Raw genomic sequence first — 21,619 nt, 5'->3', positions numbered from 1 at the left:
CACAAGATCCAGTTCTACATATTTATAATAAATTTATATCTACATATTTCCCTCTCTACCTATCTATATCTCCAACTGGTTTTCTGGAGACTCATAACTAATAAATGGGCTTAAGGAAAGTCTGTCTAAAAATATGACACTTGTGCTGAACTCTGGAGAATGAGGAAAAAATGGGCATAGTAAGAACCAGAAAAAAATAATTCAATAAAATGGAACATGAGAGCAAAAGCCTGAGGCCAAAAAGAGTTAAAACGAAGGCAGTAAGCATGAGATTATATTGAACAGAAAAATAGGGACCAGATTGTTTGGGCTTGATTGATAAGGAAGGAGCTCAAATTTTTTCCCTAAAATCACTAAAAAGCTGAATAACTGGCCCTCAATAAATATTTGTGTGACAAATGAATTAACGGGTAAGTAGTTGTTTCTCAGATGGTGAAAGCAATTTGAAAACTCTAAAAAGAATGAATATTTTTTCCTTATTCTTTGATAATTTTCAATTAGTGGGCTGGCAGATGGGGTCAAAGGGGAGGATGCAGATAAAAGTTGACTGTGTCATATGAGAACAGCAGAGGCGATGGATGTGCAGCCCTGACACAAATGAGTTTTCTGATATTTTTGCAGTTAAGCTTTTTTAATCTTTTGTGGCAGAGTATGTGTGCACTAATGCAGACTACATTTACCAAATATCATAAGCAATGAATCATCCACTCCGTAAGGCATAAGGAAATTCTCCTCCCAGGAAGCCGGCCACAGCTTTACACAAGAGCACCCTCTTCTGTGCATTTGCAGCCCCAGATTTCAGAGAAATAGAGTGATGGTCTTCTGCAATCCCGCTGCAAGCCCCAACCTGATGGAGTCACAGCTAAGTGAAAGCAAGTCCTTATTAGCTTCTGTCCTTCCCTCCTCATCCCAAAAGGCCATAGAATGCGTGATTTGTCTGGAACATCTGCCTGAGAATTTAGAAAAGGCAGGGAGTAGAGTTTGGAGCATTTTATTGAAAGGGAAAGGGAAGAGCTTTCCACCTAATAAAATTCTAGCTTACTACCCAGCATTACAGCGATCATCCAGGATGTTCAGGTAGACCAGCCCTGGGAATGAGGGGAACAACATGATGCCCAGAGTGCACAAGGCAGAGAGATGCCCTGAGATTAAAGGGGAGGAACCAGTACAAGTTCTGCATGTGTAACAGATTGTGTTGTGTTTTGAATGAGATAACTTTAAGACAAGGGAACTGGGCTGTAGTGTAATTCTGTACTGCTTTATGTAGGCTTCTTCAGAGAAGAGTCCCTTGTTCAAGGGGAAATTAACTACTATGGGGCACTAAGCACATAGTACTCAAATATTTATTGAATAAATAAAAATATTGGCTTCCCATGTCTTCAGAAGAGGGAAACATGAAAACTTGTCAGCCGTTTACATCTTAGTTTAATAATTATTTCAGATAACTAAGGTCACAGTATTACTGCACATAGAACAGCCACAAAAACCTCAAGGACATACAAATATGCATTTATTTAGCTCACAGGTGTGCTGGTTGTCCGCCCAGTACTCTTGGTCTCAGCTGGGCTCGCCCAGACACCTGTAGCTGACTGGAGTCACCTGGGGACTGCTGATCTGGGGTGGCCTTGGCTGGGGTTTAGTTCTGCTCCCTGTGACTTTCATTCTCCTCCTGAGATGAGCTGTCTGTCCTAGGCATATGCACTTCATGGGCACAGCAGAGGTTCAAGAGTGTAAGCTCATGCAAGAAAATACTTCTCAAGACTCTATTGCTTTAAGGGAAAAGAATCTGAAAAATAAAGACCTATTTATATATGTATAACTGAATCACTTTGCTGTACACCTGAAACTAACACCACTTTGTAACTCAACTATAATCCAAATTAAAAAAAAGAAAGACTCTACTGCTTCATGGCTGCTGATGTCCCATTGGCCAAAACAACTCAAACAGACAAGTTCACCATTGTTGGAGTGGGGAATTCTATTCTTTGTATGGGGGTTATGGGGAAGGAGTGACTATTTCTGAACATGAATCTAATGTACTATGCAGAACCTTTCTTGTAAGGTGAGTTGAGGCAGGACAAGTTAGCACATGTAAAGACCCCAAGACATAGTGTCCATGGGGTCTGAAAAATTGGGTGCCTCCTGAGGGCTAACCCTCAGGTTAACCTATCTCATTTAGTCCTGAAAAAGACCCAATGAAGTTTGTAATATGAACCTCATTTTATAGAGGGAAAGGTTGAGACTATGAAGAGATGCAGAGAAAATGCTTAAGACCACTGAAGCAGGAAGTTGCTGAGTCAGCACTTGAACTTAGATCTGTTCTCTTCCAAATCCTATGCTCTTTACCACTGTGACTAAGATCTGGAAACTCCCCCAAGAAGTAGCCCTGACTGGTCCCAATTTTACTCTTTAGATGAACATAAAACAAACTTAGCCCCTTTTCCAGAAGTTCATCTTTCTTGTGTTTGGATTCAGTTTCCTTGTCTCCTCTCCTTGAGGCCAAGCAGGCCCACTTTCTTGCTCATCTTTCTAGGTCCACATCCCCGGACATTCACTTTCTTGAGAGTCCAACTATAGAAATGACAGAGATAAACAGACCTGGATGAACTAATTCAGAGAAGCCTTTAATAAAGGAGCACATTGTAAAATAAAGACAAGTGGCCAAAACAAAAAGAAGCAAGCCATTTTATTTGTGCTATAAAGCAAGATGAAGACTTGGAGAAAGGTAAGCAAATCTGATTGGTGCCAACCTCAGGTGATGTTTCTGGACACACTGATCATACTATACCTGGATATTTAGCTCAGCGAGCACGTTAGAAGAAAGAAACAGAAATACTTAGAGCTGACCAACCAGAATGATGAGGAAATCCGAAACCATATCACTGGAGGAATTTTTGAGCACAAGCTCTTCAGCTAGGGGAAGAAAAGAGATTTGTTAAAACATGTAAGGAGGGTCTACCTTGTTGCAAAAGGGACTGATGTTTTAGAAGGAAGAACTAAGACTAAAGGGTAGAAATTAAAGATTTCTGCACAACTTGATAATTAAAGCATGAAATATTAGAGCTGTCCAAACAGAGCTCCGATTTCCTTGGAAGACAGTATATTTTATTAAAGTATCAAGAAAAGAGTGGATAATTAACTTATAAAGAAATAGTCAAAGAGATTGGAACTGGAGTACAAATTGAACTAACCAAACAATTTTTTTTGAACTAGCTGAACATTAAGATCTTTTCCAAATTTGAAAATCCCATAAAATCTAAAGAAATAGCCTTTTATTACTATAAGTATAATGATAATCATAGTGATAATAGTTCATTCTTCTTCTATTTTGTAGTCTGGAACATACCATCATGTACTCAAAATCATTTTGTGGGGCAGGTAGAATAGGTATTTTGTTTCCTTTGTGTACAAGGAACCAAGGCTCAGAGAGCTGAGCAATTTCCCAGCACAAACAGTAAGTAGAAGAATGGAGATTCTTCCAAGAGGTACCTGTACATTGTACTATTGCTGCCAGATCTGATCACGAGGAGAAAGTAATGACGGTTCGAGACATTGTTGGAGAAAGGAAGAGCTGATTTCAGAACGGTCAGCCAGGACTCTGTGTTTGGAGGGCTTGAAGTCATGTCTCCCTTTATTATCTGGTAGGAAGTAGCAGTAAGCACTCCCAACAAGCCAGCAAGCCTTCTTGTACAACCCATTCTTTTCAAGGGCCTTCCTTTGACTCTACCCTGAGACCTTGCAAAAAAATGGGCTTCTTTGTGATACAGTGCAACCAAGGCAAAGAAATCCAGTTGGCAACGTTTTCTTTGCCAGACTTCCGAGCTTTGATTGGCTTTACTTCATTTTCCCTTGTTCTCACTTTTTGTGAGACCTGTTTTGTCTATTTCATTTCTGCCTCTTCACTTTAGACTAGATAGAAACGTGCACAGAGATTTACCGCTCCCTCTCCTTTCCCTCCACCCTCCCTTGCCTACAGCTCACCGCTGGGCTGGATGAGGGCAAGCGGGAAACGGGCCAACTCGGCTTCCCCCCACCATCATCGAGACAGCCTTGCATCCAACCAGAACCTGCTTTTCTGAAGTGGACGGCTGTTCACGCACCCCTCCTGTCCCCAGGGACCCACAGCACTCCTTCCGGATACTTGTTCCCAGGTAATTTTTCAGCTACCTATCAGCACTCAACAGACTTGACTTCCCCCACTGAAAGAAGACTAATTAAAATGACAAACCTCACATTGATTTATTACCACATGGGTGAAAAGAGTAAACAAGCATGACAGTGCTAAAGTGTTTGCTTCTATCCCACCCCACCTTCACCTCCCACACCTGTTCCGGGACTGAGGCAGTGGGAAAATGGTGACATCGGTGCAGTGAGTCTGCCCTGTGCTCCCTCCCCTCCCAGATCTCTTCACCTTCCCCCACTCCTAGAACATGGAACCCCCAGAACATGGGAGAATCAACTTAGACTTAACCAAACTCACGGCTCTCATCCAGTCCCAAGGTGACACTTGTTATCACTGCATTTCACAGATGAGAAAATCAAGGGCCCAAGAGGTGAAGTGATTAACTCAAGATCATGTAGCTGCTAGACAGGTTATTAAACTCTGACACTTGAAAAGACCAATAATTCCTTTAAAAAGCTTTCTTTGGTAAAGGTAATTAAAGTACTTGAGCTACAGCTATTCAGTAAGTATTGAACATTAACCACATGCAAAATGCTGCTCTCAGGGCTGGGAGGTGAGTGAAATGATAGAAGTAGGTCCCTCCTTCAAGAAAAGGAATGAGGACACTTAGGGAGCAACCCGCTGATGTAACCCATGCCCCTAGGGAGTTTAGCGCAAAGGCACCAGAAAGCAGCCAGGCCCCAGGTGCTCAAGTACAGGATCCCTTGCTGATTTACATCATTCCTCTATTTGTTCCTTTAGACACTCTCTTTTTTTTTTTTTTTTCCTTTTTTAACATCTTTATTGGAGTATAATTGCTTTACAGTGGTGTGTTAGTTTCTGCTGTATAACAAAGTGAATCAGTTATGCATATACATATGTTCCCATATCTCTTTCCTCTTGCATCTCCCTCCATCCCACCCTCCCTATCCCCCCCCCTCTAGGTGGTCACAAACCACCTAGCTGATATTCCTGTGCAATGCGGCTGCTTCCCACTAGCTATTTTACGTTTGGTAGTGTATATATAGACCCTCTATTGACCTCCCTCATTCTACTGCTTCCACTTCATTTCTCTTCTTTTCACAGCAAAATCCCGATAGCATAATATACGCCCTTACTTTTTTGTAATGAGTACTCTTTAGCAACTTGCATTTAAATTATGCAAAGTTGGGGTTGGCACAAAAGCCCTCTCCACAGGTTGCCTGTGACCAACCATTCTAACCATTCTTCCTCTGCCCACTAAATTCTCTCTCTGCTATTGCCTTGTTTTACTTTCTTTATAGCACTTACCACACTCTGAAATTATCTTACTGCTCTGTTTGTTAGTTAATTGCCTGCTTTCCCTCTACAAAGACTGGTCTTGTTTGCTGTTGTAAACTTAGGACCTAGAATGGCAGCGAGAATGTAGGAGATCAAGAAATATTTGTCGAGGCTTCCCAGGTGGCTCAGTGGTTGAGAGTCCGCCTGCCGATGCAGGGGACATGGGTTTCATGCCCCGGTCCGGGAGAATCCCACATGCCGCGGAGCGGCTGGGCCTGTGAGCCATGGCCACTGAGCCTTCACGTCCGGAGCCTGTGCTCTGCAGCAGGAGAGGCCACAACGGCAAGAGGCCCGCATACGGCAAAAAAAAAAAAAAAAGAAAAAAGAAATATTTGTCGAATGAACGAATGAAAAAATGTTTCACTCTCCACAGTCTAATACCCAAGTGTATTTATCCAAACTCATCAGAGATTTCTCTATCATACCTTCTGTAAGTCAGTTCTGTGATGTTGTTTAAGGATTACCGATAATGTGTATAAACTACCTAACATAAGGTCAGGCACATAGTAAGTACAAAATAATTATATGTTGATTACATAAGGGGCAAGGAAGATTCTATCCTCTAAAAACTTTAGTGCTATTCTGAACACTGTGAACTGTGATTAATAAATGGAGTTAAATTGTTTATTAATGATAAGCTATTTTACTAGGTGTTAAGGTAAGAGACCCAAATAAGTATAAGCTCTTTTCTGGGTATAATAACCTACTTGAGTTAAAACCCATAAGAAACATAAATGACAGTATGTATTGAATAATTCAAGAGGTACTTGCTTAACAAGATAGTATGATAATTGTTATATAATCCTGATAGCTAATACTTATAGAGCTCTAGCTATGTGAAAATACTTGAAACATGGGATCTTATTTAATTTTCATACCACCCTAGGCACTATTATAATCCCTCTTTTATAGACGATGAAAAGAATTTAGGAGGCTCTTTCCTTTGATGAAAGGAAAATTTCTCCTAAATTTCCTTTGATGAGTCACAGAGAGAAAAGGTGGAATTTGCACTTCAAGCCCAAGCCCATCGGCCAGGAAATCTCACTCTTCTAGCTGCTATGTAGTGCTAGTGTGATAAACTGCTCATCTGTATGGGGTTGGCAATTTTGAACAAATTGAACCAGACATTTAAGATATGGTGCTAATTTTTTAAGTTCAGAGGCCGTGGGCTTAGAGCCACTTTGGACTGCATCGTTTGGGAAGACTGCACAGAGACTCATGCAGGGAAGCATCTCTGCAGGGACTGTTTCAGGAATGTGTTCAAGGATAGAGCAAGGTGATGGTGGGGGAATCCTACTGTAGAACAACTACAGTTGTCTCATTAGTGTTGTCTCATTAGGGTGTCTCATTAGGGTTATATCAGTACTGATTTTTCTCTAGGGTAATGAGAGTCAGTTGCATGGTTTAGAGCTGTGATATAGAGAAATGAGAGTTCACTGCAAAATATACTTCAGAAAATTTTCCTTCCATGTTCTTCAGAAGATGTGCACCACTGTCTCCTGTGTGTTATGGCCTAACAAAAAGTCAAGCTCCCTTTTATAGGGAAACCTATGTGTCTGTCATTTCTAAGACTCAGCCTTTATACATCTGGCTTCTCAACTTTGCCTAGCACCAGGGTTAAAAGACAATGGCTTGAAAGACAAAAATCTTGTTATTTCAAGCTCCATTAGAAAATGGGCACAGAAAATATTATATAATAGGTTACGTACAATACAGTACTATTTAACCTTAAAAAAGAAGGAAATCCTGCCACCTGTGGCAAAGTAGATGAACCTGGAGGACATTATGCTAAGTGAAATAAGCCAGACACTGAAGGTAAAATACTGTATGATCTCACTTTTATGTAGAATCCTAGTCAAACTCATAGAAGCAGAAAGTAGAATGGTGGTTGCCAGGGGTGGAGGCAAGAGAAATAAGGACGTGATGGTCAAGGGTGCAAAGTTTCAGTTATACAAGATACATAAGTTCTAGACATCAACTACTCAGCATAGTGTCTTTAGGTATCAACACTGTGCTGGATACCTAGAATTTGCTAAGAGGGTAGATCTTATGTTAAATCTTCTTACCACCAAAAATAAGTAATAATAAAGGGGTGGGAAGAAACTTTGGGAGGTGATTATTATGGCATTGACAATGGTGATGGTTTCCTGGATGTATATTTATCCCCAAACTCATCAAGTTGTATACATTAAGTATCTATAGGTTTTAATATGTCAGCCACAGCTTAATAGAACGTTTTTACTTAAATAAATAAATAAAAAGAAAATGGGAGTGAATCTTAGGGGAGAGTTGAATACCTTCTAAAGAATTAAAAAATGGATATGTGACTCGTGACAGGTTGATAAAGAATTTGAAAAGCCTTTTTTCACTGAGTTTAGAAACTACCTGAAATTCTGATGCCACAGTGTCAATCCTGAATTTCTGTTTGTTGGAAATAATCTATGTACACTAGTGTGACAGATATCTCCTAGAACAACAACAAAAATCACTTCTGAAAAGACAGAAGGCTAAGTTAGAGGTGAGCAAGTAGTTTTTATTTGGATGACTACAGTAAAGCAATCCACATATGGTAAGACATCATGACTTTTTTCACAGAAAGTTCATTAATAGGAAAAATAATTAGATGTATATATTTGATGATGATCAGCTAGCTGGCATTGAAGTGAATCAGTTCAAGATTTTCAGAATCAAGCTGTGCTGACAGTGATTCATATGCACTGATTAGAAGTCTAGAGAATGGGCATTTGGGTGTGGTTGGGTAGGGAAGGAAAACAGAAAGCACAGGAAAATGCTGTAGAAAAAGACTTGACAAATCAAGTCATGCTCAGCTCTAGTTATACAGAGCAGTAGGAGTGTCAGCAAAAGGGTAAATTAAAATAACCTTCCTAACGGTATGCTCAATGTACCTGATTCTCACTGAGGGAAGGAATGACTCAGGTTAGGAGTGACAGGAGATGGTGATCTGCAAGAATTCCCTGTGTTCTCTTCCATCCTAATACCCACCCTCACCCTGCTCCCCGTCCCACCATCTACCTGCCGAAGAATGAAAGGCTGATGCTGTTAGATGCCAAATGGTCAACTGAGACTTGATCTCACCTGTCAGTTAAACCAAAGGGCATCAGCAGTTTCCCATCTCAGAGACATCTAGAATTCAGTTAAGTATCCTGCCCTCAAATTTGATGGGAAAATGGAAACAACAAGCCAATGATTATATTGGAAGTAATCTCCCAGGGTCAATGGCAACTCAAGGCTCCCACAAAATGCACATCTTCCCTGCCTCCCCCACTCTACCCCATCTCTTCCTTACTATTTAGAACTTGTTTGTCCATGAAACAGTATAAAAACTTAAAATTATCTTGGCTCAAGGTGGAAATAAAGAAACCGCCATCATTAAAAATGTACAGATTCAGCCTGTCAGAAAAATTACTGCCTCTTCCTTTCGGAAGAGGATTGATTTGTCACAGGGCAATTTATCCATGCTTGTGGATATACTGTTTCACCTTTGACAGATATCACCATCTTTTAGGCATCCCTTAATACCCACTGCTTGTAGTGCAGCAGAAACCTGTACCCCCGGCTGTCCTTCTCCCTCTTCTGCAGGCCTATTTCACGTGTCTCAATGAAACCCGTGTTTGATTTGATACTGAAAATGAGGTTACTTTCTCATACTAGAAATAGAGACCTATAAAATTTGCTCTTCAGTATGAAATTAGACAGACCATGTCCTACTGAGTTTTTGGTTATCATTACCTAAATATGTTAAGTTTCTTTTCCCAGGTAAAATTTTGTAGGGGTCTGCTTCAGAACCAGAAGTGTGGTTCTCTTAGAATGTTACTGCCCAGATCATTCAGGGTAACGTGCTCCTCCCAAGGCCACTGAGAACAAGAGGCAGGAAGGAGCCAGTCACTAATATTCGTTGTGATGTATTGTTCCACATTATCTTCCCATTGCTCTGCAGAGATCTCTCTAATCCTAACTGGGAAAAAGACCCATTGGGAACCAGGTGGGTGTTTATGTCAATCCACGTCTGCATACGTGTGTGAGGAGGGGTAGGAGATCAGTTTCAATTTCTTTTCTTTTTTTTTTAAGATTAGAAGTTATCATTGAAATTTACAAATATGTAGTAGATCAGTTCTATTCTATTCTCTTACTTACCATATATGTCTTCATGACTGGGAACTTTAAGTTCTAATAAAAATTCTGGGATGACTTGGAGTTTCAGCCTGGAAAGTGACAGCACAGGAACTGTGGGCCCTGCTGTGGGTCTCTGATCAGTCCCAGCTGGATTCCACCCCAGGAGGGATCTTCTTGCACTTGTGAATGGGTACCACAGTCAATCCCCCGAAGCTCAGTTCACAAATCAGCCACCCCTGTCCACCTCTCAGTTCTAGGATGTACACAGAGGCAGTGTAAGCTTTCCTCAGAGGTCAGACTCAGAGACTAGACCCTTGCAAGTCCTTAAAGCTGGCTCAGGGCCATTTGGGCAGGGGATTCCAAGGTCCTGACAACTAGGCAGAGGTTAGACATGGGGATGGATGAATGGGGAAGCATGGGCTCCTGTGGAGCTCCTTGCCTGTGGGAAGGAACAGGCTGGATGAAGGCCAGAGAAGGGCCCTCTAAGGCATGGAGGCGAGGGAAGACCAGCTCTTGCTGAGTCTAAGGGCATAACTGAATTCCACTCCAATTATTTCATTATAGACTGATGTCATCTTTCTTTTTTTTAAGTTGAACTATTAATTTTACTTTTACACAGCTAGAGTCAATGACATTTTGAACACAACAGGAATCAGTTTCTTTTTACTGAGAAAATTAAGATGTTATTTTATTAAGCACTATAAATGCATTGTTTTAATCATATATATTAGGTTTGGAGAAGGGGTTGGACAAAGGGCATGTTCTTTCTCCACCATTTCTTTATGGTCTCAGCAATCTTCTCCATCCATTTTATTAATCAGTAAAAAAAAAAAAAAAAATCCATCTGCACTGTCTGTTGGACTCCCCGTCACGTCTCAGGGCCACCTGACTTGTCTCTTTTATGGTTGAGGAGAACACAAGAGCAATGGGCTAAAGATAGCAAATCAAAAAGCACTCAGATTTCTTCACAAGTTGCCACTCCCACTCATATGTACAAAGAAATCTATATCATAGCCATTTTTGTAGCAGACATTTTGGAAATAATGACAAAGTGCCAAAAAAGTGAGCTAATTCATGGCCCAGGTCTAAAATGTATTCTTTCAATAAGTATATATTGAATACCTACTCCCTTCCTGAGGCAAATGAGGAAACAACCCAGACCCTCACCCATCCCCCTTAAAAATGTTTTGTCCTTATGGACCTTATACTCTTGTCAGAAAGGATAGAAAGTAAACATTAAATAGAAAAAAATAAGTAAGCTACATAATATATTAGACGATTAAAAACATAATTTGATCATAAAATAAAGAAATCAAAGCAAGATCAGGAGTTTGGGGTGGCAGGTTGCAATTGTAAAGAGGGTGAAACTCATTAATAGGGTGATATTTGAATAAATGCTTGAAGGACATGAGGGAGTTAGGGTGAATATATGGGGACACAACATTCCATGTCATGGGGACCATCAGCAGAGGCCTAATGGTTCAAAAACCAGAAAGAGACTAGTGTGACTGGGATGGAGTGAGTCGGGGGTGGAGGGTAGGAAGCACAGTAAATATGATGTTGAAGAGCTAACAATGGCCAGATCCCTCAGGCATGTTGGTTTAGACCAACATAGAACTTAATTTTTAACCTGAATGAAATGGAAAGCCATTGGAATGTTTTGAGCAGGAGAGTGACATGATCTGACTTGCCTTATGAGACTTATTAGTTTGGAGAAATTGGACTGCAGAGGGACAAGAGTGGAAGCATGGAAATAAGCAATGAGGCTATTGCAGTAATCCAGGAGAGAGGTGTTGATGATTTGGAACTGAGTAGTAAGAGTAGAGATAGTTAGGACTGGTAGAATTTTGTTTTTTTTTGAATGTACACCCATCAGAAACTTTTGACAATCAGGAAGAGGACATGAGAGAAAGGCACAGGTGAAGGATAATGCCAAGGTTTTTATCCTGAAACACTGGATGAGGGGGGCTGCAGGAGCAGCAATTGTAGAGGAAAGATCTGGAATTCAGTTTTGGACATCTTGAGTTTGGGATGTCAATCAGATTTCCCAGTGGAGATGCTGAATATATCATTAGATATTCCAGTCTGGAGTGAACTTATGATATAAATTTAAGAGTCCTTAACATACAGATAATGTGTTAAATCATAAGATTGGATGGAATCACCAAAGGAGTGAATGAAACTAAATGAGTTCCAAAGATTGACCCAGAAATACTCCAACATGAAGACATAAATGAAAATATAAGGAACCAGCAAAGCAGACTGAGAAGAGTGTTCAGAAAATAAGAGGAGAGGGGCTTCCCTGGTGGCGCAGTGGTTGAGAGTCTGCCTGCCAATGCAGGGGACATGGGTTCGTGCCCCGGTCCGGGAGGATCCCACGTGCCGCGGAGCAGCTGGGCCCGTGAGCCATGGCTGCTGAGCCTGCACGTCCGGAGCCTGTGCTCCACAGCGGGAGAGGCACAACAGTGAGAGGCCTGCGTACTGCAAAAAAAAAAAAAAAAAAGAAAGAAAATAGGAGGAGAAACAGGAGTGTATTATGTTGGAAGTAGAGAAAGTATTTTAAAAGATGGAAGTAAATCAATCATTTCAAATGCGGCCAATAGACCAGGTTAGATGAGATCAATAATAATAGACCATTGAATTTGGAAATAAGGAGTTCATTGGTGCCCTTGATAAGATATTTTCTTTGGAAAGGTGGGGTTAAAAACTCAATTGGTGAGCGAAAAAGCATGGGACAACCCGTGCGTTGTATAGGCAACAACTCTTAGAGGGGTTTTGCTGCATTGGGGAGCTGAGTGAGTCAAGAAGGAACTATTTTAAGATGAGGAACTAACAAAAACACATTTGTATGCCAGTTGGAATGTTCCAGGAAAGAAGGAGGAGAAAGAGGGCAGAATTGCTAGAGGAAAGCCCTTGAGCAGGCCAAAGGAACTGCCTTCAGATAGGAGTAAAATTTGCTTTTTTATTTAAGAGTCATTCAACTGGCTTCAACAATCATACATCCCCGTTACTAAAAATGCAGAGTAAGACTCTTCTCAAACAACTCTCAGTCCCACAAGGGGGTTGATGACTTCTTTTTGATTAAGACCTTAATTGAGGATCTCAGTGGTTACTGGTAGTGAGTGGCAGAAGATGTGATGGTTAGGTTGACTGGTTAGTTCCATTTTTCAAAATATTGTATCCAGACATCAGCTATAGGTACTTCAGTGCTCAGGGTTACAAAATGGATTAGTTGAGACAATGTGAGTAGGTCAGTGCAAAATTCTATATGCTACTGGAAAAAAATGACTGTAAAGCACATTTTTGACTAATAGTTTGTCAGTATCTTTATCTTCTTATATGTGAGCAATTGTTACAATGAGCATATCTAGTATGAGTACCTACTCTGCATTTTCCTGACTCCTGGCATTTTCTCCATTTGCAAGTCCTCCCACCCTTTTCCAAAGTCCTATTCAAACTTTAACCTTTACGAAGACTTCAGTGATCATCACATGAAATGGGTCCTTTTTCTCTAGACTTCTAGAACATTTTCTTTGTAGGATTAATTCTACATTTGTATTGTGATGTTTTGTCTTACTTATATATATTCAGATTTCCTTACTAGATTCAATTCTCTTGAAAGTAAAAATAATACAATATAAAAACATCGTGCACTTCATGTCTCCTTCTTCAGTAGAACTCAGCAGATAGATGGATAGATAGGTAGATAGATATGGAGAGAGAGAGAGAGAGAGAGAGAGAATAAATGAATAAAGGGAGAAAGGAAGGAAGGGAGGAAGGAAATAAGAAAGTTCTATAAAGGTAATAGTGATCATGTTTTTTTGTCAATAATATAAACAAAATCTGCCAAGGGGGCTTATCTGTTTTAAGTTTTTGGCCTTAGCTAAAGTATTTTGAATATCTTATTTTCTTTTGTTCATTTCATTCAAAGAAAGATATTTTATTAAAGTATGGTGAGGATAGCTAAGAGGTTTTAATCAAGTTATATTTCAAGCTGATTATTTTTAGCAGTCACTGTATGGAAGGAGTTCTGATGTGGGGAGAGGAAGGGGTTAGGGAAGGAATTCTTGGGAGTGATGCTTGACACCAGAAACTGTATTAGACAAATAAATATAACAAAACAGAAACAGACTCACAGCTATAGAGAACAAACTAGTGGTTACCAGTGGAGGACAAGGAGGGGGAGAGGGACAAGATAGGGGTAGGGGATCAAAAGATACAAACTACTTTGTTTAAAATAGATAAGCTACAAGGATATATTGTAGCCAATATTTTATAATAATGTTAAATGGAGTATAAGCTATAAAAATTTTGAATCACTATGTTGCACACCAGAAACTAATATAATATTGTAAATCAACTATACTTCAATAAAAAAAGAAACTGTATTAAATGATCCAAACCCATTATATCCTTCAGTAATAATTTTCTTCTTTACTAACCACAAACTAGAAGTCAACTCCCAAGTGGGACAAGGAAGTCTCAGAAGTTTCAGAGCCTGTTCTTTCTTCCTGGTGCCTATGGTGGTTGTTAATGACAACTTTTATTTGTGCACATGCAAGTAAATAAGTGCTTATCACTTATTGTTAATTTACTGTGTGTCAGGCACTGTTCTGAGCACTTTGCAATATGTACAATGTATTTAATCACCATTAACAAGTATGTGAAGTGGAAACTATTACTAACCCCATTTTACTGATGTCACAAATAAGGCATAGAGATGTTACATAACTTGTCTAAAGTTACAATGCTAATAAGAGGCAAGTTGTTCCAGTTAGACCACTGGTTACACAGGACCTAAATGTTTCAGGCAGCCTTACTTTCCCAAGCACAATAGAAGAATGTCAACAGCAAGCCCAAGCATTTTGTTAGAACCAATGACACTCTCCTCTCCAAACTGAGCCTCCAGTTAATATTAGGGCAAGAGGGGATATCTGAGGAGGACAAAACATAAAATAAAATAAAATAAAACAAAATAAAATAAAATAATATAAAATAAAATATTCTTGAGAGTGTATTGTGGAAGGGGGATTGGCTATAGAGGAGCCTTATAGTCAAGGAGGCCATAGAATATTTTGTGTGCATTTATATACACACACACACAATTCCAAAGGTAGTTAGTTTACTTGGTTTCGAATATCTGCAACTAATAAAGTTAGACTGTCCGATTAGTTGTATTTCCCAAGTTTCTGCAGGAAGGTTCCTGCCAAGGGAAATGTGATAACTCCAATCTTAAACCAATTGCTTTGTTCTGGAAATATTGTTTTCCAGTTAGCCAGGCCTGGTTTCCATGATGCTATGAGTGAGAGAAGCAGGATCAGCCACACATGAATTATGTGTAATGGGGTCTCCAGAGAAAAAAGAAGGTCTCTTATCAGAACAAGGGCAAAGGGGAGGTGTTCAGGGTCAAGAAAAGCTGTAAATACCACCCAGACTATTACGTTTTATAAGCCAAGTGGGAGGAGAGGAGGACCTGAACTTCTGAACTAAGATAGCGGGAAGCAAAACAGCAAGAAGAGGCTCTGGATATCATTAGTCCTTAGAGAAATGCAAATATGGAGAATACAATGAGATGTCACATGACCTACCCACTGGAGTGGTTAAAGTCAAAAAGGCCGACAGGACCAAGAGTTGGCCAGGGTGTGGGGAAACTGGAACCTCACACATTGCTGGTGGAAATGTAAAATGGTACAACCACTCTAGAAAACAGACTTTCTTTAAAAAGTTAGATATATACTTACCATATAACCCAGCAAGCCCATTCCTAGAAATCGACCAAGAGAAATGAAAGCATGTGTCCACATACAGACATGGATATAAAGGTTTATAAACAGCATAATTTATAATCGTCAAAAACTGGAAACAAACAAAATGTCCACCAGCTGAAAAATGGATAAAATAAAAGTGATCTATCCACACAATGGAGTACTCTTCAGCAATAAAAAAGGAGCAAAGTCATGACACATGCTTCCATATGGATAAAACTTGGCAACATTATGCCAGGTGAAAGAAGCAAGATGTAAAAGGCCGCATGTTGTATGATTCCATTTATATGAAATGACCAGAAAGGGCAATCCATAGAGACAGAAAGTAGATCAAAGGTTGCCAGAGACTCTGTAAGTGGGATTGACTGCAGATAAGCCCAAGGTAATTTTTGAGGATTATGGAAGTGTTCTCAATCTGAATTGTGCTGACTGGTGCACAAATGTATAATATTACTAAAACTCAGCAAGCCATACACTCAAAATGGTAGGTCTCATGGTTTAAAATTCACACCTCAGGAAAGTTACTTTAAAAAGGAGGGATAATGATACTGAGCAGGGCCCTGTGGGACTCCTGGGCACAATAGCCTTTCTGTGTCCTCCATTTCTTGATTACAGGAAATAGACTTCATTCAGCCTCCATGACCTTCCCTGAGTTCCAACTGATCATGTCCAGACGGATGCTAATTAGAGAAGGGAGGAAGGTCAAAAGAAACAATAGTGCAGCCTTGGGGCGGGGTCCTGGTTCCCCCTCAAGAGATACACATAACAATATCTTGAGCTGTTTTGCAGATACTGAAACCCCCATCAGGCGGGAGAAGTTAACTGTATGCTGCCCTCAAGCACTAGACCCCAGACCTGTTGGAACCAGAAGGTTGATGATGCTGACGCCCACTTACCTTACCACCAACCCATCAGAAGAATGTCCACCAGCTGATCACACCCTCTTTGAACCATTGCTATCAGTTTAAAACCGCTCACTACCCCCTCCAAGTTGGGACACACAGTTTTGAGGGCGTTGACCCGCTGTGGCCCCCTTTGCCTGGCAAAGCAATAAAGCTTTCCTACTTCACCCAAAACTCTGTCTCAGAGATTTAATTTGGTGTCAGGGTACAGAGGCCAGATTCGGCTTCAATAAGAAGATGGATTTGAGAGAAACTGGGGACGAAAAATATTCCAGGCCCAATGCTGATTGGCTGTAAGGGACAAATGAGAAGAAAGAGCCCAGGGTGACCCCCAGATTTTTGATGAGGAAATGGGTCATAACTTTAAACAAATAAAAGAGACATAATGATTTTGTGTTCAAAGAAACAACAGTTACACTATCCTTCATGTTATGAATAAAGAAACTTCCTTTTCTAGTCCCTTAAAAGTTTAGAATTGAAGCAAATTTCATGACCTCTTTTCGTTCACTCTCAACAGTGTCTTGGTTCTTTAAAAGAGGCACTTCTAGCACGCCCAAACCAAAGAAAGCTAAGCAGAATATATTAAATCCCATGCAAGGCTGGTCTAGTAAGTGTTATATATATATATATATATATATATATATATATATATGTATATATATATTTAGAAATTTATTTTTTATTTATTTATTTTTGGCTGCGTTGGGTCTCTGTTGCTGCCCGTGGGCTTTCTCTAGTTGCGGCAAGCAGGGGCTACTCTTTGTTGTGGTACGTGGTCTTCTCATTGCCGTGGCTTCTCTTGTCGCGGACCACGGGCTCTAGGCGTGCGGGCCTCAGTAGTTGTGGCTCACGGGCTATAGAGCACAGGTTCAGTAGTTGTGGTGCACAGGCTTAGTTGCTCCGTGACACGTGGGATCGTCCTGGACCAGGGCTAGAACCTGTGTCACCTGCAACGACAGGTGGATTCTTAACCACTGTGCCACCAAGGAAGTCCCTAGTAAGTGTGACATTTTATTTTAGGAGCACAGAGGCTCAGATACCTTGGCCCATTGTGGATGTAATAAACCTCTTCCTTTTTTAGCTTCTTCCCTGAAGTAATTGAAGCTCCTTCTCAGTTACATGAGTCCAGTGTCTCAGGGAGAGAAATTTCTACTCATAAACCAGTTAATCCCAGCCATTACTAGCAATGACTTAGTTTGGACAAAGGCTAGTCTCTCCTACATTTTGAAAAAGACTAGCTTTCTATTCTATCAATAAAGGGGTATTCTTCTAAGTTTTTGCTTGTTTGTTTGTTTAAGGAAAACTCAATGTCTGATTTGCTTTCTCAGATGCTTACATGAGGCTAATTTTTCATTAGCCTTTGATCAGATGTAGTCTGAACCACAAAGCTACTTAGAAGCATTTCTCTCTCAATATATTGGAAATAAAATTAGCTGGAGAGATTTGATGTAAAATTATCTAACATTATCTATAAATAAATAAATGATCTACAACTAGATAGATGAGAAAAAATGGATTACGTAGGACTTATTCTTATATTAATATTCCATATCACCAAAAACTACACATTGGCTCTTTTATTACTGGTTTATTTCATGCAGCCATCTGAAGTCATATATATTTTGAAACTTATTTTATATTCTGACCAGAAACTAAGGTTTAGAAGAAGAAAAAGCACTCAATTTATAACTAGAAGCTACAAAAATTTGTGGTGTTTGTCTCATCCAAGAAATGCAAAGGTGCATTTCTTGTTTAGGTGGAAACAACCATTTATTCTTCTGAGATGTTGGGATGCTATGGAACACAGGTATACCTCGCAGTAATCTCATGTTTTATCCTTGCCTAGAGGGATTCAGGCTCTCCTCTTCACTCCATCCACCAAGGAGGAACAGGATAGAGGGAGAACAGAGCAGCTGTACTTCGTAGTTTGTCAAAAGTAAATTTTGACTCAAACAATTTGTTAGAAATTCAACAACAATGACCTTCTGGTCTTAAGGATTCCTAGATGATCTCTACCTCTCTACAAGGTAAACCTTGAAAGGATTCCTGCAGTCTTCACCTATTTTCTTATCAGGTGACCATTTATAAGGTCTCAAGAGATAACTGTTAGTCTTTCATACTGTCATTTTCCTAAACAATTTGTAAACTATTTTCATCTACAGATAACAATAGATTCTTCTGAATAAATATTTTAAAGATAGAAGGAAGCTCTTCCTTTCCTCAACTTCTTTTACCTTCATAAACCTATAGAAAAGTCCTTCTTCAAAAACTCAAGAGAAGTGTATCTTCCACTTCTTAATAAGCAGGCCATCAAAGTGAATAGAATCCTGTACCTTAAGAAACAATACAGATAAAAATGTTTCTGAATGTGATCTCTCTCAGGTGCCAAGAGAACTAGGAATATTCCAGATCACAAAATTGGACGGGGAGAGTAAAAAGGTTATCTCTAATTTACAAGTAATGAAACCATAGATATGTTTGTTTCATAAAGTTCAATATACATGAAACTTTAAAATTAACTCATTCAAGCAATGGTTATTCAAATTACAAAATGGTTCTTTTCTTTAACTGGAAGGCTTCCAAAAGCTATTTGTTTCTGATAGCTATTTGAGTGAAGAGCTGGTTCAAAAGAAGGAAGAGAAGTTCATAGCTAAAATAAATAGGAGATTAGACATCACTGCTCACTGAAGATAAATCTGAAATAAAGATGAATTTCTTCTGAAATTAGACCATAAACAATTAGGGGAAACATTTATTAATAAAAATTGGATTTGCTGTGACTATTTTATAAAACGAAGCACATCCCAAATGTCTTCGTTTTTGTAACAGTATCTGCTCCATTGCCTGTGGCCTCTCCCCAAACAACTGTTACTAGCTTGGTCCCAGGAAAAGCAATACTATATTTCTAGCTTGTGTGGTGGGACCGGTTGCCTAGCATTGCAGTAAATTTTACAAAACAGTTGGCAGAAGGATCAGACCAGCTCGGCTAAATGAATTAAGCAATCACATAAGACTGCAGGGCATATTAAGGAGGAATGTCCACATTATAGCACTTGATACTCCCTTCTCACAGCCCCACTTCCCCCCCAGTATAATGCTTTGGCTGAGCAGACTGTAATCTGATATTAAACAAGGTTCTTGTTAAGTAGATACAATGAAACAATGCTGAGTTTTTGTTGCATTAGTGGAGTTAAATGCATTTTATTAGCACTCATTAGAAGGAGGGAAAACTTGGAGCTAAGGATTCATTAGCCAAAAGCGGCCCCCTGTGAGGTAAAGTGATTAAACTGCTGGGTACCAGAGAAAGGGGATCTGGGCCACACACAGCAGATCCTGAAAGTCTGTCCTCTCTCGGTCCGTCATGACGAAAATGTCTGAGAACAGTTTGGGGAAGAAATGTTAGGTCCAACCGCAGGTCATCTGAAAATATGTTTCTTTCTAAAGCTGTTAATTTGACAAAAGGCAGAAGCCCAGAAAGAAAGCACAATTATGATTTATGTTTTAGATTCTAAAGGAAGTCATTTACTTTGGGGATTTGAAAACAGAAAAGTGCTACCAGCTCTTCAGTTTTGCAAGATGTATCATGAGCTCTGCTTTTATTCTGTTTCATTGTCAGGAAAAAAAAACCACACGCACACACACACACACACACACACACACACACACACACACACACACACATACAAACACATCATTGCTCTGAAATAAAAGTTTCCCCCAAAAGTAAAATGAATATGTGAAGCTATTTTTGCTTAATTAAACTTAACCAAACATAATGTTGATCTAAAGAACTAAATGATAATGCATTTTAAATAACCCTGAAACTTCAGAATTTGGGAGTTTCATTGTCATGTTATGTCTCTGTGATGCAGCTCTATGGAGTGGCCAGTTTTGTGAATGCATCCAGCTACTGGCCTGTTATTAACTCTTATTACATCCCTGCTCCCAAATTTCTGTCTCTGGGTTTCCAGCCTCCCACTTCCCATCATCTGCTGGAGCTCTACCACTGGCTGTTCTACAAACCTAGTACACTCCAAACCAAATCCATCATCAGTCCTCCTAAGGCCCTCCTATCCTCCCTCTATTAATGGCACCTCATCTTCACAGTCATCCAGAGTTGAAACTTTAGCATCATTATTTTTTCTTAGTGTTCACATGCAATCAGTTTACTAATCCTCTAGATTTGACCTCTGCAAAAGCCTTATATTCATCCTCTCTCCTCCCTTGTAGTTTACAAGTCAGATCATCATGTGTTGTCATTTAGACTATTGCCATGGCCTCAACAGCAAACAGGATCTCCTGTCGATTGTTCCTCCATTACACTCTGTCTTGCACACAGTTGCCAAAGTAATCTTCTAGGAGCACAGCTCCAAATGGGCAGATTTTCTTGCTTAAAATCTTCAGTGGGCTTCTATTGTCTCAATCTGTAAAATGAGCATGGTATGATCTATTGCAGAGTTGTAGAGCTCCGAAAAGATAATGGATCAAGTTCTCTGCCCAGAAGTTATCACATAGTGAGAGCTCAGTAGTGGGTAGTTATTATTATCTGTTATCTTGGTCTCTTCTTTGACCAAGCTGAACTGCTGATTGCTTCCCATACATGCTACCCATGATTCGTTTTTTTTCCTGTTCTCATTCAATTCCCTTGGCCTGGAGAACACTGTCTTCATTGACCTAAATTCAAATTCTATTCAGTCTCTGACACCCAACTTCAGTTAAGCTCTCCCATGCCCTCCTGGATGTAAGGGACTCCTCTCTCATCTCAACAACTACAGCCCTTCAGTGAGGGTTCTTTAATTATCCTTGCGATTTTCTTATATTTGCTAAATGCTAAAATTTGAGGAGAGACTTTACATCTAATTTATTTTTATATCTATTCTCTCATAACGACTAACGTAGGTCTGTCTCAGGACTATGTTATGGAACTCTGCACAGCTCAAGGAATCTGTGCTTGCTTCTGCCCTCCTGCTTCATTTTATGTCTGTGCAGAACTAGAGTGCAGTGTAACCTGAAATGAAATAGACTTTGTGTTTGATCGAGCGACACTTAATGCCCAAAGGCTCATGTTAATGTGCACGAGTCAAGTATACATTTTCTTCCATTTCTATCAAGTTTTCTTAGCAGTTCAATGTAAATGGCCAAATCTCCCTTCTATCGTTATAGAAAGTACTGCCTTGTACTTCTTTTTTAATTTTCATGCAGCTATAGCTCTTCAAGGCAATATTTTTCATAGCCATGTGTGTCCTCTGTTAGCTCCCTTGCACATGGGCAGGGACCAGCTATATCTTCCGTGTGTGCTACATGTAACTCTGGCACCTCACACAGTACCTTCCTCC

The sequence above is a fragment of the Aethalodelphis obliquidens genome, unplaced genomic scaffold (assembly GCF_003676395.1).
Source record: "Aethalodelphis obliquidens isolate GAN/ISIS:26980383/991018 unplaced genomic scaffold, ASM367639v1 scaffold24, whole genome shotgun sequence".
NCBI lineage: Eukaryota > Metazoa > Chordata > Mammalia > Artiodactyla > Delphinidae > Aethalodelphis > Aethalodelphis obliquidens.
Note: the sequence above shows the minus strand (reverse complement) of the source record.